Source organism: Bufo bufo, chromosome 10, assembly GCF_905171765.1.
Source record: "Bufo bufo chromosome 10, aBufBuf1.1, whole genome shotgun sequence".
NCBI classification, from domain to species: domain Eukaryota; kingdom Metazoa; phylum Chordata; class Amphibia; order Anura; family Bufonidae; genus Bufo; species Bufo bufo.
In genome coordinates, this window is record NC_053398.1 from 20,245,010 (window position 1) to 20,254,728 (window position 9,719).

The window sequence follows — 9,719 nt, forward strand, 5'->3', positions numbered from 1 at the left end:
GCTCTCGGTGCCTCCGACTATCAGTTTTTGGATCCAAAAGGTGGAGGAGATCCGGAGAATGGAGGAACTTACCTCCCAGCTGAGGGCTAGGCATAAAGCCTTTCTTGATTCATGGGCCCCTTGGTTTTCTTTTCAGGAGTCTCAGGAGTATCAGGACCTTCTGGTCTAAACTGCGGATTCTACTTTATACTTTTGATTCACCCTATACTCAGTCCCCATCCCCCCCTCCCCCCTTAGTGTCTATTGTCTGTGTGTATTGTCATTCTACTACTGTTGTTATTGTCTAAAAACGTCTCTTCCTAGCCTGTGTCCATTTATGCACTTTACTCATACTGGTAATGTTGTTTTAATGCTAGGATTATGTTCTTATTTGCTTTTTCTTTTCTTAGCCTGATATGGTTATGGGCCAGTCGAAAAGGGTCCTCGCTCCGACGAGGTTCCTTTCATTATATCACAAATGCCATAAGATATTATTATGGGAATTGATGTATGATGGGATATCGTTGATGTCCTATATATCTGATACAAGGATTGTATTGTATGATTTTACTAATGCATATTTGGACTTTTGTATTTATTTAAATAAAGAATTAAAAAAAAAAAAAAACATTTTTGAAAAGAAATTATGTATTTGTGTATCTATTTTCTGAAAGCCATATTTTTTTAATTTTCTGCCGATCGTCTGTTGTAGGGGTTCGTTTTTGCGGGATGAGGCAACAGTTTGATTGGTACCATTTTGGGGTACATATGACTTTTTGATCACTTGGTATTACACTTTTTGTGATGGAAGCTGTTTTTGCACAGTTTTTTATTTTATAAATTTTTTACAGGTTCAGCTGACGGGGTGGATCATGTTATACTTTTATATGATCGTTACGGACGCGACAGGGAAAGGGTCTTTTTATACTTGATACTTTTATTTTTTTATTATGAAATACACTTTTTTTTTTTGTCCCACTATGGGACTTCGACTTTTCAGGGTTTGATCACTATTTCAATGCAATACAATACATGCTGTATTGTACTGCATTGAACTATCAGTGTAGTACTGGGGGCTGGATCTCCTAGGCTCCTGTAGAAGGCAAGCCCTGATGCATCTGCAAAGCATCGGGCTGTCTTCATGTGGAGGGAACCTGTACCCTCCACAAGCCCCGTGTGTGCTCAGTCAGCGTCAAAGAGTGCAATATTGCTGCTCCGGCGCTTGGGGATGTTGCTAAATGGAAATGCAGACTGAGTGCACATTGCAGTGCAGATTGTAATGCACGGAGACATGGCAGTCTAAACATGGCAGAAAAACAAGTAACATATTACTGATTTTTATATTTTTCTGGAATATCAAATGGATAAAGGCTAGGGCTACACGGCGACATGTGACGTGCGACAATGAGTCACGCGACAAAAAAGGTACAACTACACTATAATATGTGTCACGTGACATTCATGTCACACCAATGTCGCGTGACATTTTTTATAATAATAGTCAATGGTGTCTCTACTACAACGCGACAGTTGCACAAAAATTCAACGTGGATGGATTTTTTGCAACTGTCGCAGTCGCAGCATGTCGCAAGTCACAGCGCGGCATCATTGACTAAACGACAAGAGGTCTCCTGACAAATGTCGCCATATAGCTCTAGCCTTATGAATAAAAAGGAACTGTTTAATCTACTTTGGTCCGTGGAATACACATGTGAAAGTGAACGTTTATTGAGAAAAAGGAATGCAAGGGTGCTCCCCTAGTGTAAAGCCTTCAACGGTAAATTCCCCATCACATGGAGCTCCTTACAGAACTTGAGCAACCCAAGTACAACAACGGATAATATAAACGGCATGGAGGGAAACCAGAGCACTGCAATGGTATTTTAAAAAAATTATGTTTTCCTGATAAAACCAATAACAAAATGTATAAAATAGTTACGCATTTCAGCTGCAAACTGCCGCCTTCCTCAGGCTTAACCTCGTTGTCCTCAGATAAGGACTAGTGTTTAGTAGGAGAGAGTGACCAGAAGAAGACGCTGAGATGAGGATACTCTGCCACAGACGCCAGGAGCCAGACGGACAACTGATCGACAGATCCTGGGCCATCAGCCCTTTGGCCAGGGTACCAGCCTTCTGAGAAAAAGAGGGGGACAGCTAATCCAGGCCTTTCTTCAGCAAAGAACATTTTGCTACCTGAGGAGAGACTGGAGAAGCCAGCTCAGTGCACTGCCTGTATTGTTTTGCACTTGAGTTCCTCCAGTAAAGAAGCACACTGGTTTACTGCAGCTCCTGACTCTCTAGACTTATTTCCAGTTGGGGTTCACCAAGTCTTACCATCTCTTCTGGAGAGCAGCAACACATGGTGACACCTCAATGGCCACTTCAAACACTGTCACAGAAAACGTAGGTGATAGAATCTATTTAGGTACATACAGTGCACCATTCATTGTGCTTTAGCTCAGTTGTGTACCAGTTGTGCATATTTACTGATTCATTTCATTCAGCCGTAGGCATCAGAATAGCAATGTTTCGGGTCCTTTTAGTGGGGAGCCCTTTCTCAGGCAGGTCTCACACGCTTGTTTAGTGAAGGTCGGCTGATGCAAACAGATGAACATAAAACTGAAAAAAATTATGGTGGGGAACAAAAAACAAATATGAAAAAATATAAATAGACCATGTCCTGAAAGGGTTAAGACCTTATTGCGGGTCTAAACACAGAACAGGTGCACATCTTCCATTATACCTTATCTCTGTGTAACCTCCATTCAGAATCACTGATGGAAATTACTGCCCAAAACACTGACGTGTGAAAAAGGCCTAAAGCAAGAACAAGAAAAGCCTAACTAGTGGTGCTAGATAGCAGAAGGCCACCCAAAAAAAGGAGCAAAGTTCACGCGCTTGTGTGGGCTCCCTCTCAAAGAGAATGCATACCTCCCAACCGTCCTGGATCTGGTGGGACAATCCTGGATTTCAGGGGCTGTTCCACGGTCCCGGAATGGCAGTGGTATGTCCCGCTCTCAGCTGTCTCTCTGCCCATAGGACGCAGAGACAGCTGATTGTAATGGTGAAGCAGGGAGCCATCCACTCCCTGCTTAAACGTTCAGTGGCCGAGGCTCCCCAGCAGCAGCATGATGCCCTCACACATTGCACTGCAGGTCTGAGGAGAAGCGTGCCAGCAGGGAATCAGCCTCTGTGCTCCTCCTACACAGCAAGCATGATGTGTGACTGTATCCTGCTGCTGCTGGGGAGCATCGGGTGAGGTGTGATCATCGGAAGAACCAGGTGAGTATTTACTTTAGTTTTTTTTGTTATTTTTTTACTTCCTCTGAAGGAGGCAAATATCTGGCCATAACAACTGTGAGGAGGCACATATCTAGGCATAGCAACTGTGAAGGGGCGCACATATATGGGCATAAATACTGTTAAGGAGGCACATATCTGGGCATAACAACTGTGAAGCGGCACATCCTGATTAACTACTGTGAAGTGGCACATCTGGGCATAACTACTGTGAAGTGTCACATCTGGGCATAACTACTGTAAACGTCACATCTGGGCATAACTACTGTGAAGGGGGCACATCTGGGCATAACTACTGTGAAGCGTCACATCTGGGCATAACTACTGTAAACGTCACATCTGGGCATAACTACTGTGAAAGGGGGCACAATGTGAGCATTACTACTGTGAGAAGGCACTTAACTGTCATAAGTAGAGATGAGCGAATTTCCGCTTATGAAATTCGTTCACTCTTCGTTTGTTGGTTAAAGGTGAATTGCGTTATGGATTCCGTTACCACGGACCATAACGCAATTCTATGACGGAATGCCTTTAGAGGCATTCCGTTATTCATTCCATCATAATAGAAGTCTATGGGCTGCAAAATGGATCCAGCCCGTTTCCGTTATGCAGGGGAGGACTCCCCTGCATAACGGAAAAGGGACGGATCCTTTTGCAGCCCATAGACTTCCATTATGACGGAATGAATAAAGAAATGCCTCTAAAGGCATTCCGTCATAGAATTGCGTTATGGTCCGTGGTAACGGAATCCATAACGCAATTCACCTTTAACCAACAAACGAAGTGTGAACGAATTTCAAAATATGAAATTCGTTCATCTCTAGTCATAACTACTGTGAAGGGGACACATTTGGGCATTACTACTATGAGGTGGCACAAAGGAGGAATAATTACTATGTGGGGTCATTAAGGGGACTGGGTGTGTATAGTTATGTTTTGGGTGGAGTTAGATGCGTGGCCTAGTTTGAAAGAAATTGTGCACGCTGCAAGTATTGTCCCTCTTTGTGTTTTTGAAAAGTTGGGATGTATGGGAAATGTAATGGGAATCTGGGGCTCTGAATAAACTCTCTAATGCCGGGATCAGCAACATTCCCCACTCCACCTGTTGTGAAACTACAACTCCCAAAATGTTCGATTCACTTCTACGCAGCACTTAGACACGGCTGCAATACACAGTATGGAGATTGGGAGCCCTCTGGTGGACATTATATAGTAAGGCTACCATTAGTTTACAAAGCAGTTGTCCTTTCCAATAGACTGTTAAGGGAGCCTTAGGCTAGGTTCACACGGGCGTCACGTTTTGGCTCAGGGTGCGTCCCGGGTGGTACCCAATTGCAGTCAGTTTTGACTGCGATTGCGTTCCGTTGTTCAGTTTTTATCGCGCAGGTGCAATGCGTTTTGCACACGCGTGATAAAAAACTGAATGTGGTACCCAGACCCGAACTTCTTCACTGAAGTTCAGGTTTGGGATCAAGGTTGTGTAGATGTAATTATTTTCCCTTATAACATGGTTATAATGGAAAATAATAGCATTCTTTAATACAGAATGCTTAGTACAAGGTCAATTGAGGGTTAAAAAAATAAAATAAAAATTAACTCACCTCCTCCAATTGATCGTGTAGCTGCCAGTCTCCTGTTCTTTCTTCAGGACCTGTCAAAGGACCTGTGGTGACGTCACTGAGCTCATCACATGGTCCAATCACATGGTCCATCACCACGGTGATGGACCATGTGATGTGACGTCACCACAGGTCCTTTAGCCAGCAGCTCATGATTAAAGAAGTAAGAAGAGATCGACAACTACGTGATCAAGAGGAGGAGGTGAGTTAATTTTTATTTATTTTTTTAACCCTCAATTGACCTTCTACTAAGCATTCTGTAATAAAGAATGCTATTATTTTCCCTTATAACCATGTTATAAGGGAAAATAATACAGTGAATAGACTGTCATCTTAGCAACCATGCGTGAAAATCGCACCGCATCCGCACTTGCTTGCGGATGCGTGCGATTTTCACGCAGCCCCATTCACTTCTATGGGGCCTGCGTTGCGTGATAAATGCACAATATAGAGCATGCTGAGATTTTCACGCAACGCACAAGTGATGCGTGAAAATAACCGCTCATGTGCACAGCCCCATAGAAGTGAATGGGTCCGGATTCAGTGCAGGTGCAATGCGTTCACCTCCCGCATTGCACCCGCGCGTAAATCTCGCCCGTGTGAACCCAGCCTTACACATGAGCAAGCGTTTTCATAATTTGAATTCTTACAGATGCCACAGTAATGCTGAATTGGGCAGCAGAATATTGCCCTCTAAACAGCTCAATGAAGAATCCATTAATACTGAATAGTACCTTGCCACCTTGCTTATAAGTATATTGGGAAGCTTCACCTTTCCCCATGTGAGTCTTGTCAGCCATTCAGAACACCTGGGATATATATTGCAAGGGTGAGATCAGAGATGTCACTGCCAACAGGTAGTTAAGATGTGGCCACGATTCGGCCCAAAAAAATTATGCCAAGTAGTTAAACTTTTTCAGGCCACTGAACAGATACTCCTTTTAAAGGGTTTCTGTCACCAGAATGAACCCTATTAAACTGTCTGACATTAGCGATGTGCTAATGTCAGCTGAACCTAACTAGCCTATTCCTACTTTTATCTATGCCCCCGTTACTCCAGAAATATAACTTTTATAATATGCTAATTAGCCTCTAGGTGCAGGAGGGGCGTTGCCCTTGCTCCTAGAGGCCCCGTTCTTCCACCTCTGGCCACGCCCTGCTACACTAGATTGACAGGGCCAGGCAGCCTTCACCTCCAACTGCTGGCCCTGTGCGCTGGGGAAATCTCGCGCCGTTCAGTATTCAGCGCAGGCGCAGTTAGGAAGCCGGCAGCCGGAAAGCGCCCTTCACTCGAATACTGAAGGGATGGCGCAGACAGGGCCGGCAGTAGGAGACCAACGCTGCCTGGACCTGTCAATCTAGTGTATAAAGGCCAAATATTACCTCTCCATCATACCCATTTATTTTCCAGTCATTAATAATCCTGTTTAGGCCCCCACTCTGTGATTCCTCTGACTGCAGTCGTTCTCTTACCTTTTTTTTTCTCAGTCCTGCACAGATCAATAAGATGATTTCTCCCATGGGTGGACTGGCCATAAACCCTATAGGGATATTTCCCGGTGGGCCAATGCCCAGAGGGCCACCCATGCCCTCCTCATGGCTGCCAGCTAGGTACCCACTCAATAGTCATCCCCATTTAGGCCCCAGTCCCACTCAGTAGTAATTTCCATTTAGGCCTCAGTAGATATAATTCACCCTTCCTGTAGTGCCAATCTGTACATGTAATGCCCTCTTTACGATGCCCCCAGTAGTGCCATCTGTACATATAATGCCCCCTCTTCACAATTAATGCCCAAACCCCTCCCCCATAGTGCTCCCAGTAGTTTCCCCAAAAAAATACTAAACTCACTCCTGCTGTCTGTGATACAGGCCTCTTCCGGCCTGTGGCCCTTGCTCTCTGTGTCACAGCATCTTCACCTCCTCCTACGGGTCTCTGGTGCCATCATGACGTCGTCACACCGCCTGTGACCCGGCGCAGTAGGTCGCGATGATGTCATTGCATCCATCCGGCACTGTACCAATGCCTCATATGCCTCAAGCCTAGGATACTTCAGCCTATGAGGCTGAATGGCGGGGTACAGGAGGCAATAGTTCCCATCCCTGCCCTGCGGCCTGGTACCGGATAATCAATGGTCTGATACTGGTCTGTGGCCCGGTGGTTGGGGATCGCTGTTCTAAAGGATCTGCATCCTTCATTGATGTTTAGAACTAAGGATCTGCCGAGGTGATGGGCTTTCATAAATTTGTAGTACAATCTATGGCCCATCTTCACCTCTCCTGATTTAAACCAACAGGAGCCAAAGATGACCAGCACTCCTATCCGCTCATCCTGCTGTCAATGGGAAAGCCCTCTATAATTGCTGAGGAGTAATGAGAAGATTTCTGTAATCGTAGGTATGCTTTAAAATGAAAAATGAGTTATCAGTATACGGTACGTTGCATATGTCTTCATTGGCAACACTGTTAAAAGGTCCATTGTGTCCATAACTGCATTGTCCTTGGATCCAGGCACGGGATTCAGCCAGTTCCCTCAGGTTTTCCACATCCGGTTGTTAAAATTACAGCGGCAGCCGAGATGAGTGCTTCCATTCCAATATGGTGTATTTATGTGTATATGTGTAGTGTACAGTACAGACCAAAAGTTTGGACACACCTTCTCATTCAAAGAGTTTTCTTTATTTTCATGACTATGAAGGCATCAAATCTATGAATTAACACATGTGGAATTATATACATAACAAACAAGTGTGAAACAACTGAAAATATGTCATATTCTAGGTTCTTCAAAGTAGCCACCTTTTGCTTTGATTACTGCTTTGCAAACTCTTGGCATTCTCTTGATGAGCTTCAAGAGGTAGTCCCCTGAAATGGTCGTCCAACAGTCTTGAAGGAGTTCCCAGAGATGCTTAGCACTTGTTGGCCCTTTTGCCTTCACTCTGCGGTCCAGCTCACCCCAAACCATCTCGATTGGGTTCAGGTCCGGTGACTGTGGAGGCCAGGTCATCTGGCGCAGCACCCCATCACTCTCCTTCATGGTCAAATAGCCCTTACTTTCAAAGTTTTCCCAATTTTTCGGCTGACTGACTGACCTTCATTTCTTAAAGTAATGATGGCCACTAGTTTTTCTTTACTTAGCTGCTTTTTTCTTGCCATAATACAAATTCTAACAGTCTATTCAGTAGGACTATCAGCTGTGTATCCACCTGACTTCTCCTCAACGCCACTGATGGTCCCAACCCCATTTATAAGGCAAGAAATCCCACTTATTAAACCTGACAGGGCACACCTGTGAAGTGAAAACCATTTCAGGGGACTACCTCTTGAAGCTCATCAAGAGAATGCCAAGAGTGTGCAAAGCAGTAATCAAAGCAAAAGGTGGCTACTTTGAAGAACCTAGAATATGACATATTTTCAGTTGTTTCACACTTGTTTGTTATGTATATAATTCCACATGTGTTAATTCATAGTTTTGATGCCTTCAGTGTGAATCTACAATTTTCATAGTCATGAAAATAAAGAAAACTCTTTGAATGAGAAGGTGTGTCCAAACTTTTGGTCTGTACTGTATATATGGTGTATTTATGTGTGTGTATGTGTGTGTGTATATATGGTGTATTTATGTGTATGTGTGTGTAGTGTATATATGGTGTATTTATGTGTATGTGTGTAGTGTATATATGGTGTATTTATGTGTATGTGTGTAGTGTATATATGGTGTATTTATGTGTATGTGTGTAGTGTATATATGGTGTATTTATATGTAAACATGTGTTGTGACGCCACATGTCCGCCGTTAACTAGGGAACTTGTTGTTAAAGATTTAACAACACTTACTCTTTACGGTTTCGTGATCCTAGAATTCTCTAATAGGATATGAGTCTTCTAAAGTGGACAGCCCATTCACCCAATGTTTAACATTCCCAGGCTTATTAAAAGCCTGAAAGATTGGCAGCAGTTTCTTTATTAGGGATAACACTAATGGATTTATTTGCAATGTAACATTATGCTGCTATGGCTCGCATAGATAAGTTCAGTTGGTTGAAGCATATCTTCACCCTTTAAGGCCTCTTTCACACGGGCATTGTGGGAAAAGATGCGGGTGCGTTGCGGGAACATGCACGATTTTTCCACGCGAGTGCAAAACATTTTATTGCATTTTGCACGTGCATGAGAAAATTCGGCATGTTTGGTACCCAAACCCGGACTTCTTCACAGAAGTTCGAGTTTGGGCAGGGGCGTAGCTATAGGGGAAGCAGGGGAAGCGGCTGCTTTGGGGCCCTGACCCAGAAGGGGCCCATCCAGGAGGAGGAGGACTAAAAGATTTTGTCAGGGCCCCCTCTACAGTATCACACAATGAAATTATATTCAGTGACAGTATAGACAGTGTAGAAAACAGATGGAACATTTTCAGGCCTGGTCTGAGAGATCGATCTTTACTAGCCACATTAATGAGGGCGGCATGAAAGGAAAGGGTTTTGTGAGAAAATTACTGGGGGAGGGGGACCCCATTCAAAAATTTGCTGTGGGGCCCAGTCATTTCTAGCTACGCCACTGGGTTTGGGATCGGTGTTGTGTAGATTGTATTATTTTCCCTTATAACATGGTTATAAGGAAAAATAATAGCATTCTTAATACAGAATGCATAGTACAATAGTGCTGGAGGGGTTAAAAAAATAAATAAAAATTTAACTCACCTTAATCCACTTGTTCGCACAGCCCGGCTTCTCTTCTGTCTTCATCTTTGTTGTGCACAGGAAAAGGACCTGTGATGACGTCACTGAGCTCATCACATGGTCCGTCACATGACCCATCACCATAGTG